Source organism: Drosophila takahashii, chromosome 3R (genome assembly GCF_030179915.1).
Source record: "Drosophila takahashii strain IR98-3 E-12201 chromosome 3R, DtakHiC1v2, whole genome shotgun sequence".
Classification (NCBI taxonomy): Eukaryota; Metazoa; Arthropoda; class Insecta; order Diptera; family Drosophilidae; genus Drosophila; species Drosophila takahashii.
In genome coordinates, this window is record NC_091681.1 from 7,943,198 (window position 1) to 7,956,734 (window position 13,537).

Below are 13,537 nucleotides of genomic sequence, written 5' to 3' on the forward strand. Positions count from 1 at the left end.
TTAGCTCTTCTACTTTATGGCTCTCTGCCTCCAGCGCCTTCTTCTTTTGATAATAGTGGCCCTTCTGTACTCTGGCCTTTCGTTTGCGCCTCCCACCTTCCTTGTCGACTTCTCCAGACTCGTGGGATTCTGCTCCGCAGGACGTTGTCTGAGTGGCGCAGGACGATTCGATTTCATCGTAGTACCCGTCCAAGCACTCAGTGTAGTTTAAGAGCTGCTCGTCGTTCTCCTGCTCGGTCATATTTGTAGCCAAGGTGCGGGCATCGTTCATGGCCAAGTCATTATCAAAAATTGCTTCCATTTCGGAGAAGAACTCCCACTTTGTGGCACTTTGGCCCGTGCTCCGATTTTTTTTCCCTAATGTTGTCGTAAGTTTTCTTTAAGTTCGTAAACTTTCTGTCCAGCTTTTCTGGGTTCAGGTCGGATATTCCGTGGCCCTCCATTGCATCTTGTATGTCGCGCCAGACATGTTTATTTTTATACCCGTTACTCGTAGAGTAAAAGGGTATACTAGATTCGTGCAAAAGTATGTAACAGGTAGAAGGAAGCGTTTCCGACCCTATAAACTATATATATTCTTGATCCGGAACACTAGCCGAGTCGATCTAGCCATGTCCGTCTGTCCGTCTGTCTGTCCGTCTGTCCGTCTGTCCGTCTGTCCGTCTGTCCGTCTGTCTGTCTGTATGAACGCTGTGATCTCGGAAACTATAAAAGCTAGAAGATTGGCATTTTGCATGCAGATTCTGGGAGTTCCTACGCAGCGCAAGTTTGTTTCAAAAGGGTGCCACGCCCCCTCTAACGCCCACAATCGCTCATATACGATTTTAAAAATTTCAATATTTCGGAAAAGTAAAAATGCAGTTTTATGGTGATTATCAATACCTATCGAAATGTAGAAGAAATTTTTTAAATCGGACCATTCGTTAAAAAGTTACGTCGGATCAAAGTTTGTATGCGAAGGAGATGGCACTTCCTTTAGCTGAGTAACGGGTATCTGATAGTCGGGGCACCCGACTATAGCGTTCTCTCTTGTTAATTTTGGGGATTCCAAAAAAGCTTTGTGACCCAGTAGTCCGTACCATGGTACAATCATAGAGTAATAAACTGTATAGAGACGCCATTTGCTCTGCCCGAACCTCTGCCCAAACTCTGCTCAGAGCCAATTCAAGGCCAAGTTCGAAGCGAAGCGAAGTTCGAAGCAACAGCAATAGTGGTAAGAGTCCACATACAAAAACAAAACAGTGAGTGAGAGCGGGGCAGATATATAAAATCCCATAAAACTCACCATGAGCCCAAAATGCACGTTTGAATCGAACATATGAAAAATTAGGGAAATTTTCGTTTTTCGCCTAGGTGGCATCATTGGCGAATTCGCCGAAGAGAGCGGCAGAGCAAATGGCGTCTCTATACATTATTACTCTATGCCAGCGGTCGGCAGCGTCCTATTAAGTGAGCATAGGAAAATGCCCAGCGGGAATGTGAGAAGTTGGTTTTTGTGTTCTTGAAATCCTGTTCCTTTTTGCAGGCGGCGGTGTAGGGATAGATAATTTCTGAGCGCTAAATGAGGGTGGGTTTCTGAGTAGCATCAATATCAGGCCACTTATGCGCTGTGTGATTTCTGTGGCACTACGATTATAATATTTTTTAACAAAAAAATCACCAACTTATAATATTCAAAAATCCTATGATTTACACCAAAACCAAAAGGCTTGTTCTCACATTTAGTTTTAATTTTTAGTAATTTTAAAAGTCGTAGAAAAAATATTAATAATTGTTAATCAAAAAAATTAAACTATCTAACATTATTATCATAATGTCTATAATAATAATAATAATAAGGATGAATGTGGGATTCAACCAAATTATAGAGAAAAGCCACGGTAAGACGATTAAAATATTTGATCACATTTATCAAGGAATTACATTAAATTACAAAGAAAACTATTATTGTTTTTTACATTTTTAAACATTTTCTGTGAAATAAAATAATTTGATCGTCAGATCGTGGCCTAAGCCATTTTTAAGTGTTCTTAAAATATAAAAATTCGTGTTGGTGCTATTGATAACACGAAAAATGCCTAATATACCTATATATACGTAACCTTTAATGATTACGGTCCTGAAAAGTATTGTTTAAATATTTATTCGGCGCCAAAGTGTGACCCAACTTTACAACGAAATTTACCCCACATTTATCTGCATTTTGTATGGTATTATCAAGAATATAATGCAGGGTCACATCATTTTTAAATTTGTTGGAAAAAGTGAAAAAAAGTGAAAATAGTTAATTTTAATCTAAAAAACAATAAAAAGGTGAGTGATAAAATGCATTTTGTCTTTTTATAACCTTTATTTCAGCGTTACAAAGGTTAGTATCACAGATATTTTCGCCATTAATAAATATACGCCTCCGGATGCTATCTTCAACACAAATTCTGCATTTCAGTGACACTTGAAATGTTTTTAATCTTTACCAGTGGTAAATGGTGTGAGGTGTTCATTAAATGGTTGTATAAATAGTACTTCAGTACTAACTTAGTTGTTTAACTTAATCAAAATATTACATTTATTTCAGCCAGGCCGACTGAGACTTCTTGGGACCAGAAGTGTTGCGCCTGCGTTTGTCATATTTTATTTTTTCTTCTCATAGTTTTTGATATAGATACCCGACATAAAACAACTGAACAGAGGGTAAATGATCGGCCATGGCAAACCAGGCATAATTTCTGGAGAGATCCTTTAATTTTGTGCGGAGACCTAATAATGGTAATTACTCTTATTATTATTCCTGGTCTTACATTCATATCTAAATTATTTTTGATATTTTCAGAAGACAGACAAGAAATGGATATCTAAGAACTGCATTCGGCCAAGCAAAACCCGGGAATGCTTCAGGCATTAACAATTTTTAGTTCCAATGCTTCGATTGTAAATATTATTAATAAATACACAAACAAATATTACAAAAAACATGATTTTTATTGTGGAAAATCAGATACTGCAAAGCAGTGCAAAACCAAAACTGCGAGGGTCTGGAAAAACCAAAACTGGGAGGGTGTAGAAAAGCAGATATTGCAAGTGGAGGAAAACCATAACTGGGTACGTGTGGAAAATCTATAATGCGGGAAGTCGAAAAACCAGTGGATTTTGTCCTGCATTCTTCTGCCAGAGATCCAGATAGAAACCTCATTTCCCCCTTACTTTTTGTGTCACCCCCGTGTATTTTGAAACCAGAGATGGAAGAAATGTAAGGGGTGAATGAGGTTTAGTCCCTTCCGCTTCTATGGAGAAACCTCTTGAAAATATGTTATTTTCCAGAGGAATTTTCCCGGTGGGCAGTCATGAAAAAGACAACAACACTTTGCACTGTGAGTTGAGGAGAAAAAAAAAGTTCAATGAAATTTGTTGTTGGCTTGGCTCGCTCTTATCTATTGCGGACAGCGACACAAAGAGGACTCGGGGCGTGCATAGGCAAGCATTGCGAGTGCACTACCGTATGCTATTACAAAAACAATTGTGCTCGTGTGCTATAGGACTGAGCACCCCTGATTTATGGTAACGCGTTTAAGATCTTCATAAAATTTCATATCTTTTGAAATCTTAAGAAATCGGTTTTCCCATCTTATATCATTAAAAGGATCTCTGCAGAAACATAGCACTTGTCTGATGTCTTCATAATTTTAATTTTATCTAAACATGCTTCAAAAGCTAGTGAGACACTCGACAACAAAACTTAAATCATTTCCTGAATTTCTAATATTCTTTCTCTTGGCATAGAGTTATTTTCATAAAGCTTGCTTTAGTATGTTTGCTAAATGTTCAGAAACATTTCTAGTATTTCAACTGAGAGACGTTTTTAAAGCTTTATTACGTTGACAGTTTCATTTTCAGAAACATTCTGTGAAGTTTTGTGACTTTTCTCTAAATGCAATCGAAAGTTCCTGAAGCTTGTAATGGATAAAGTTTAAAAATATAGTCGAGATGGAATAAGCTCGGGTATAGCCAGAACGTCTGATCTTTCCTGCTTTACTGAGCCAGTAAATGTTATGGATGTTATTATTGTGCTATACCGCGATGCCTACGATCTTATTATTAAATAATAAAAAGAACCGAAAAATGCTACACCGGACAGAGAGAACATGTTACACGTATGACAGCTAGAAGGACATGCATAGAAATATAGATATCGGATAGGATCCGCTGGTCTTGTTGCGGCCCAATATGCCCACCCAACCTTGGCCACAAATTCCACTTCCAACTTATTCATGGCCCCTTTGTGTTGAGGGTTAGGGGTTAATTAGCGGGGATCAAAAAGTATCAATTTAAGCCAACATTATAAGGGTTTATTTAAAACTAAATTTACAATAATAATAAAAATTTATGATTTTTTGGATATTCATCTAAGTTTTAGTATACTAATGGAAATTATATAAATGTTAATTTTCTTCCTTAGAAATTTAAAAATAACCCGTTTGTTTACCTTTTCGAATTAATGCGCTTATATACGCTTATAACAGCATTATTTATGTTATTAAAGTAGACAAAGCACTATTTTTGTATAAGTAAAAATTCCAATTTTGGTGCATAAACCTATTTATTTTCATAATATATTTTAATGAATGGACCATACTAATCGATTCTTGACATCTTCATTTGAAGAAAACCGCCTTCCAAAAATTTTTGGTGGCAAATCTGTAGTTTTGCCACTGCAAAAAAGTTGCCTGATAGAGAGTGTCGAAAAATTCAGAGAAAAATTAGCTTACCTTGTTTGTTAATTGTGTGAAATCTAAAAATGGAAATTCCTTGCAAAGGTATTTGTTAATGTAAATTACCTTAAATGTTTGCTTTTATGTGTCTTGTTGTCCAACTGTGAACTGTGTTATATGTGTATCTTTATAGATTTGAGTAAAAACGAGGAATTAACCACAAAAGTGTCCTTGTTGCCAAACAATTAGCCATTTTTGCTCCTTTTTGGTAAACTTGCGTTTATCTAGCCACATATGTGTTCACCATGTATAGGACTAATTACTTTTGGTTCACCATGAAGCTACATCATTATTGAAAAATAAATTTTTCCTGTTGGCTCCTTAGCAGAAAGTTCATCAAAAGCTAGACACAAACTTTTTTTGTAGCCAGGCACAGTTTTCTGTATCGTCACTAATAAGGAAGTAGGAAATTTATTTTAAAAAATCCAAAGCAATGGCTTAAAAATAAAAGACATAAGGTATCTTTGGGTCAAAAAAGAATTGTAGAAGAAAATATTTTTTTTTATTTTTTAAACGCGCCCATTTTCTCTTGTGGTTAAGTTAGATTACATTTTCAAAAAGAATCATATAAAAAAGACATGTAACTATTTAATTCCGAAAAGATTAACCAAATTGGTTAACCACTCTTGAAGAAAAGGACGTAGAACAAGAAAGGAAGCTAGCTTCGGCTTCCTTAAATACCCTTGCAGATCATTCCTATTAATTAACAAATCGCAAAAATGTTCAATTAATTTCATTAATCTCATTAATTTTCCGATCGTTCCTATGGCAGCTATATGATATAGTCGTCCGATTTTGATCAAATTAAAATTGAAATTCGGAAATATTTAAAAAGAGTCATATCCTAGAGTAGAAGATAATACAATAAAAACGAAAGAAGCTAGAATTTATTTCCTATTACTTTTCCATTAATTTCCCGATCGTTTCTATGGCAGCTATATGATATAGTAGTCCGATTTTTTAAATAATTAATTCGAAATTCAGAAATATTTAAAAAATAACATCCCCAAAAGTAGAAGGTGATATTTCAAAAAACACCGAAGCTAGAATTTTTTTAAAAGTTTTTTTCTCCGATCCTTCCTATGGGAGCTATAAGATATAGTTGTCCGATCCGGTCGGTTCCGACATATATACTACCTGCAATAGAAAGAAGACTTTTGGGAAAGTTTCATCCCGATAGCTCAAAAACTGAGAGACTAGTTTGCGTAGAAACAGACAGACGGACAGACGGTCAGACGGACAGACGGACAGACGGACAGACGGACATGGCTAGATCGACTCGTCTTGTGATGTTGATCAAGAATATATATACTTTATGGGGTCGGAAACGTCTCCTTCATTGCGTTGCAAACTTCTGACTGAAATCATAATACCCTCTGCAAGGGTATAAAAATTAAGATTTTCTTAAATTAAAGATACCAGAGCTGATGGAGTATAGGCGTAGTGGCAAATTATGCTTAGAAAAGCCTCATTTATCGAAATAAAATGGTAACAAGCCTGTTGGCATGTGTAATTTTTAACAATTACTTAACAAAAAATAATTTTTAAATACTGTGCGGGGAACAAATTGAAAAAAAAAACCAAATTCAAAAATTTGTTTAATTTCAAATAATGCACAAATAAAAATTTCAATATAATATCTTTTAAACTTGAGTTTTTGCACCAAAAACGGGTTTTTTGCCACAGTGCAAAGGTTAAACTGTTCCCATTTTATCTTGGAATTGGTATTGAAACCACTAATAAAACAAGAGAGAACGCTATAGTCGGGTTGGTGTCCCGACTATCTAATACCCGTCACTCGGCTGAAGGGAGTACGAGGGAGATGGATATATACAATTTTTTGATTGCGTATAACTTTTTAATGAATGGTCGGATTTCAAAATGTCTTTTACATTTTGATAGGTGTAAATATACACAACAATATAGCATTTGTACTTCTCGGAAATCTTTAAAGATGTGGTCGCCAGACACATTTTAAAATCGTTAGTGGGCGTTTGTGGGCGTTAGAGGGAACGTGGCGCTCGGAACCTTCTAGCTTTTGTAGTTTCCGAGATCTCAGCGTTCATACAGACAGACAGACGGACAGACAGACGGACATGGCTAGATCAACTCGGCTAGTGACTCTGATCAAGAATATATACACTTTATGGGGTCGGAAACGCTTCCTTCTAGCTGTTACATACTTTTGCACGAATACAATATACCCTATTACTCTACGAGTAACGGGTATAAAAACGGCCCACAATTTTTGAGTAAAACCAACACCATTTTACACCGACATGTTTGAACAACATTCTAAATAAAATCGCATTCAAATATTCCATCAGAATTCGCTAATTTCTGGTGTTGAATGAACTTGCCCGAAATACACTTCTATTTTTGTCCCGAGCGAATACGGCAGTTTTTTAACGATATGTCAATAAATAAAAGTGGTACAAAATCAAGATTTTTACGCAAAATAGAGCTTGGGAAGAGTAAAAGAAAAAGCCCATTATTTAAATTAAAATCAATTTTTTTTCCAATTTTTGTTTAACTTGAAAGGTGTGCAAATGTCCCGAGCGACAATATGGAATTGCCCATTAGGGATGTCGAAATATTTAAAAATATCGTATCGATGATATTTTTTATTTAAACAAAAAATCAAAATGATATTTGATATATCAGAAAAAAATATCTATATATCAGATATTTTTGATATTTTTGTTTTATTATTATTTTTTTTTAATTTTAAGCTGCATAAGCATTAACCACTAAACATTAACCCACATACGATCTTAAATTATATTTTTATAATTTTTAGTTTATATTTATTAATAAATGAAAGAAAACAATATTTATTTTGGCTTTCTTTTGCTTTTATTTATAATATTAAAATCTAGTATTTCCCGCGATTTTTTTTCTTGAATTCTGAATGCTATGCTATGCATTTTCACTTGCCGAAAAATAAATTTTAGCGGCGCTCATTTTTTACATATGTATTTTTTCTTGTCCCGATGAAAAGTGAGACCACTTAAAATTATCAAAAAAATGTGAAAAAAAAAATCGATGATATATGATAATTATTCAAAAAAAATATCACGATAAAAATATTTATTTTTTCGTAAAATATATCGATATATTGATATTTTGATATATTTTCGACATCCCTATTGCCCATATACAGGGATGTCACAGAAATCTCTTCCAACCGAAGACGGTTGGATTTTGCATTGATGCACGTAAGAACTTTAACGGATTTCGGTTGGAAATAATTTCTGTGACACCCCCGATACAGATTGCATTAGTGCACATCATTGACATGTACCCCATAGTTCCGGTTTAATCAATACTGAAGCCCCCATCAAGAGAAAAATAGAAATAAAAAAAACAGGTCTCAATAATCCATAAAAATTTATTAATAATATCACTTCTTTAAAGAAATACCTGTAAAAATTGTATATATTGTTTAGTTTTACAAATATACGTTTTTTTAAAGCTATTGGCGATAAATTGCAGCGAAGATCAGTTAACACCATTTTGAGGGCCGAAAAGCTCCTTTCCACGCTCACTTGCGTGGCGGGCACGGCGTGTACCACCTTAGCCAACTGGTAAAGATTTGGTAACTGGAATTTTTTCTGCTCCCAATACTCCATAATTTGTACATCCTGACCTAGGGTTGTATTCCTCAATTTCACGGAACGCGGATTTTAAGTTGGTATCCATATCGTCATCTGTTCCATTTTCGTTTTCGATTGAATTTAAATATTCACTGAGCATGCAAGATTCAGGTGGGTCCTGGACATTGTTTGCAGCATGAGATGATGTAAGTAAGTAAATGCTGCTGACGACGACGTAATTATCCATTGGCGATTGCCACGTTTTTCGATACATTGTAGCAATCGGGCGCTACACCCAAAAAAAATGAATATAAGGGGGATTCCCTAAACTGTTGAATTGCTGAATTGTTGAATTTTGGTCAGCTGTTAATCAGCTGTTCCATACAAAGTCAACTTTCAGAAATTTCAGCAATTCATCAGCCTCGGGGCTGCTGAAAATTTTGTTGAATTGCTGAAAATCCAGAGTTGTCACCTTTTTTTTAAAAGTCGTGGCAACTCTGTAACATTTTAGTATCACCAGTACGCATTATTTACAATAAAATCAATTTAGAAAGCATAATTGCTGAAATTTGATGTTAAGATTTCAACAATTCAGTCAGGGTATTTCCTAAACTGTTGAATTGTTGAATTTTGGTCAGCTGTTAATCAGCTGTTCCATACAAAGTCAACATTCAGAAATTTCAGCAATTCAACAACCTCGGGGCTGCTTTCAACTTAGAAAGCATATTTGTGGTTCTTTTTACCTTGGTAACACTTTTAGAGAGTAACTAGCAATAATAAATCAAATTGTACATGCTTTAAGTTCCGTGAAATTTTTCAACAAATAACAGCTGTTTGAAAGTTCAACAGGAACCATTTTGGGTCGTTCCCTTAATTGCTGAAATTTTTTGTTGAATTTTCAACAATTCAGCAATTCAACAGTTTAGGGAATCCCCCTATAGAAACTAAACTATTTGTACATTAAAGCCTAGTACTCAGTACGACGAAAACTGCTAGCTAAGCATAGGAGTAAGCGAGAGGCAAATAGGTAGCTAATAATGTGTAATAATTAAACTATTTATCAAGATTGTTGTTACATTTGAAACTATTTCGTATAATACCAATACGATTTCCCCGCTACCTGCAGTATACAAGTTATACTATTTAGTTTTTTGAGGTATACAATTTAATCCCAATAAAATCTTGTTGTATCATGTTTTTCTTTTAATATTATTTAATATATAATTTTATTATTTTTCATAAATATTCATAAATTAAAATAATTTTAATCTTACAAAGGTAACAGTATTCTTATTATAACATTTAACAGGGCGACCTTTAAAAACACTAATATTATTAATTTTTAAAGAATTTTCTTTTCCACCAACTTTATAGGCTTGATTAAAACCCAAAATTTCATATTGATCACTTATTTCTTCGTTATTATTAATTAATTAATACCCTCCCCATTTTGCTTTGTTGTTAAACAAAAATCATTTCTACATATATATTTTATACATTAGATTCTAGGAGTTCCTACGCAGCGCAAGTTTGTTTCAAAAGGGTGCCACGCCCCCTCTAACGCCCATAATCGCTTATATACTATTTTAAAAATTTCAATATTTCGGAAAAGTAAAAATGCAGTTTTATGGTGTTTATCAATACCTATGGACAATTCGTTAAAAAGTGGCGGCGGATCAAAGTTTTTATCTCCTTCGCACTCCCTTTATCTGAGTAACGGGTATCTGATAGTCGGGACACCCGACTATAGCTTTCTATTTTGTTTTCTGATAAAAATCTCAACTGCTTTATACTGCTTACTCCTCAAAACATTTTCCTCATTTTTGAAATTTTTTGAGGAAAAAATGAGGAAAATGAAAACAAAAAACCAAGTTTTATAAAAGGTTTTTTTTTATTATCTAGTCTTTAATATGCAATTCATATGTTTTTAAAAGCAGGTTCATAACATCTTTTGAGTCTTCTGATAAGTCTACCACCAACTCTGGATCAATTACTTCATTTTTACCCATTGTAAATTGAACACGTTTTTGAGTTGTCGGTGCTATTTGTCTTTGACAATAATGTCAATGATCATTTCATCACTCGTGAGAGATATTTTTATACCCTTGCACTATGGGGTAAAAATCCACTTTTACTGGCATTAATTATTAGGGGAGAGTGGGGGAATTTCGTCAGCATTTTTTCAAAGCTATTTATTGTCCATCTTGAGACACGTTATCATATTTCTATTTTTATTGTTGAATGCGGTTAACACTAAGCTTTAAAATGTGACATTCCCCTATTTTTTTAATTAACTTGGTGATTTATAAAAAATTAAAAAGTAAAACCAATATACTGGGGCAATCTCACCACATAGGGGGGTAAAATCACCACACAACTGGGGAAATTTCGTCACCTGAAAAATGTAGGGAACTTTACGCCTGTAAGTATGCTACACCGATCAAGCGTACCATTTTTGTTGATGTCCTATATTTGTTGCTGCTGCTGGTAGTCTGTTGGTTAGCCAGCTCATCAAATATAAAAATATGTATTTAAAATAGGTGCGAGTTTACCCTTAGCGTAGGGTGGCGAAATTTCCCCAGACAGTACTTTTTTAGAAATAATTATTTTTCTTCCGAAATTAGGCACGAAGTTAAAAATCACTGACGCAGAAATGCACATTATAGCACTGTGTATTATATAAAAAATCGTGTATCTTATTCCTTTTGAATTGTGGCATACAGAAAAAATTTCGTCGAGAACTAAATGTAGCTTTTGAACTGTTAAAACACATTTAATATTATAGCTTAATTATCTTGGCCTTCTGTGCAAAACAAATGCATTGGTTGTGTCTGGCCGTCTTGAAGGACTAAAACAAAAAAATTATATATTTTTACGACTTATGGATTCCGAGATATTGCAGGTGACGAAATTGCCCCTGTGACGAAATTCCCCCACTCTCCCCTACTTAAAAACGACGTAACATTTCAAAGTTTTGTTTTTGGAGTTTGGATTAGATTATTTAAAGGATTTATTTTTGAAAAAATTGTCATAGTCGCGCCTTTTTTTGGAAAAAAAATTTTTTTTTAGTTGAAATCGAATTGTTTTAATATTTTCAATATATATATAGTTATAACTCCTAACAAAAATACTGAAACCACTAATAACAAGGTTAGTATAGTCAAATGATAATGTAAAATCATTTAAAGTAAATAATATTTAATAACAAAGATAATTGCACAGTGTTTTTCTAAATATTTATCGTATCTAAAGTTTACCTTGCAAAAATACGAAAATTGTACTATTCGCTGCTGCATACAAATCAAAGATGAAAAAAGTGAGGTTATTTGAGAAAAATGCAAATTGCTCCAATAGTGCGGAAAAGTGCAGAATGCGACTAACATCTATGGATTCAGTATTGACAAGACTACAAAATAGACTTGGTCGCACATTAAAATAACCCAAAACTCTGTCCAAAGTGGAAAGTTATTTCCCAGAAACCAGCACAAAATGCATTTGTTAAATGACAAAATGTAGGTATAAGCACGCAAAATTTGAACAAATTATTATATTTAGCACATAATCCAAACTTGTGATAACCATGTTCTTGCATTGTTTTGTTTACTTATTGTATTTTGCATAAATAAATTAATTACAAAGATCACGGTCAGAAATGTGCAAACCCAGCGTTCTTGCCTTCGTATGCAGCAGCTGACTTTGCAGCTGTTATTTTAACAGTGCACTGTTAAGGGCCGGTTTCTCGAGTGCCGGCTAACATTTCTCGAACAGATAAAGTCCCTGCTAAGGCATTTTGGCTTTCTCGAGCATAAATGTGAGAGCTAACTTTGACAGGGACTCGGAGTCCCTGTTAAGCGTTTTCGACTCGATAGAATGACAGCTGATTTGCCAAAGCCAACTAAAAAGAAGAAACGAAATCACAGCTGACTTTTCCTTTGAATTACACCCAAACAGCTGGTGATATAATCGAAGCACGCCATTTTTTGCGCTTCACAGCCCAATTCTGTGCGTTAACAGCACTCTGTAATTGTTTCTCGTTCAGATAAATTTAAGCAGTCGAGATAGCCGATTTGCTTTTACGAACAGTTTATCTGGTCTTTAAGTTTTTCGGACAGATAGGTATCAGGGACTTTGACAGGGACTCGAGAAACCGGCCCTTAATATTAACATTTTAAGTATAAGGCATAACAGTTTGATGTTTTGTTAGTGCTTTCTTATTAATTTTTTTCCAATTGGAAAACTTTTAAAAAATGACTAAATGCCAGTAAAAGGGGACTTTTCATAGTGCCTTGCAGAGGGTATTACAATTTCAGTCAGAAGTTTGCAACGCAGTGAAGGAGACATTTCCGACCACATAAAGTATATATATTTTTGATCAGCATCAATAACCGAGTCCATCTAGCCATGTCGTCTGTCCGCCTGTCCGTTTCTATGCGAACTAGTCTCTCTGTTTTAAAGCTAACGCGATGAAACTTTCCCGAAAGTCTTCTTTCTATTGCAGGTAGTACATATGTCGGAGCGAGCCGGATCGGACCACTATATCTTAGGGCTCCCATAGGAATATTCAAACAAATATAAGAAAATTCATTGGGAAGTAGGCGTTTTGATTTTTGACAACTTAAAAACTAAATTTAAATATGCACGCTGAATCTGGAATCCCTGGAACTGCACCGAGTGAGCATTCTTTAATCTACAAGGGTATATAAGCTTCGGCTGGCCGAAGATAGCTTCCCTTCTTGTTTACTTTTACGTCGTATGAAATTTATCATAAGCGTTCAGCAGAACAAACTTGATTACTGATTACTGATCCATCAGTGATTAGTGATCATGTTGTTCTGCTAAACGCAGCCAGTTAGTCCGCCGTCCAATTTTGACGGAACCGCCCCCTGGGGAGCGTTTTTTTTTATTTTTTAACTTTAAACATTTTATTTTTAAGCCGAAACTCAAATTTTTTATTCTATTAATCACTATTAATTATAATTTAATAAAATATTTATTCTATTTTCAGAACATAGTCAACTTTGTAGGCGATGAGGAGGGGGCTCCCTTACTTAATCATTACTTAAATTCAATACCCCAAAATGGTTTGCTTTAAATGTCAAAAATATTTTTCTCATTCCGCCTCTTCATTTCGTCACTTTGAAAAATATCACGGATTAAAAAAAGTTCTTATTTTTA

At 34.5% G+C, this 13,537-nt stretch overlaps 1 protein-coding gene across 2 annotated transcripts in view; it reads left to right on the forward strand.

Moving 5' to 3' along the window:
• Nucleotides 1-13,537, forward strand: part of LOC138913438 (uncharacterized) — a 96,588-nt gene extending 83,051 nt beyond the window's left edge. For both annotated transcript variants that reach the window (XR_011419180.1, XM_070217196.1), the window contains one exon: nucleotides 13,368-13,537. The gene's annotated coding sequence lies outside the window, so the exon portion shown is untranslated. The remainder of the gene's footprint in view (nucleotides 1-13,367) is intronic.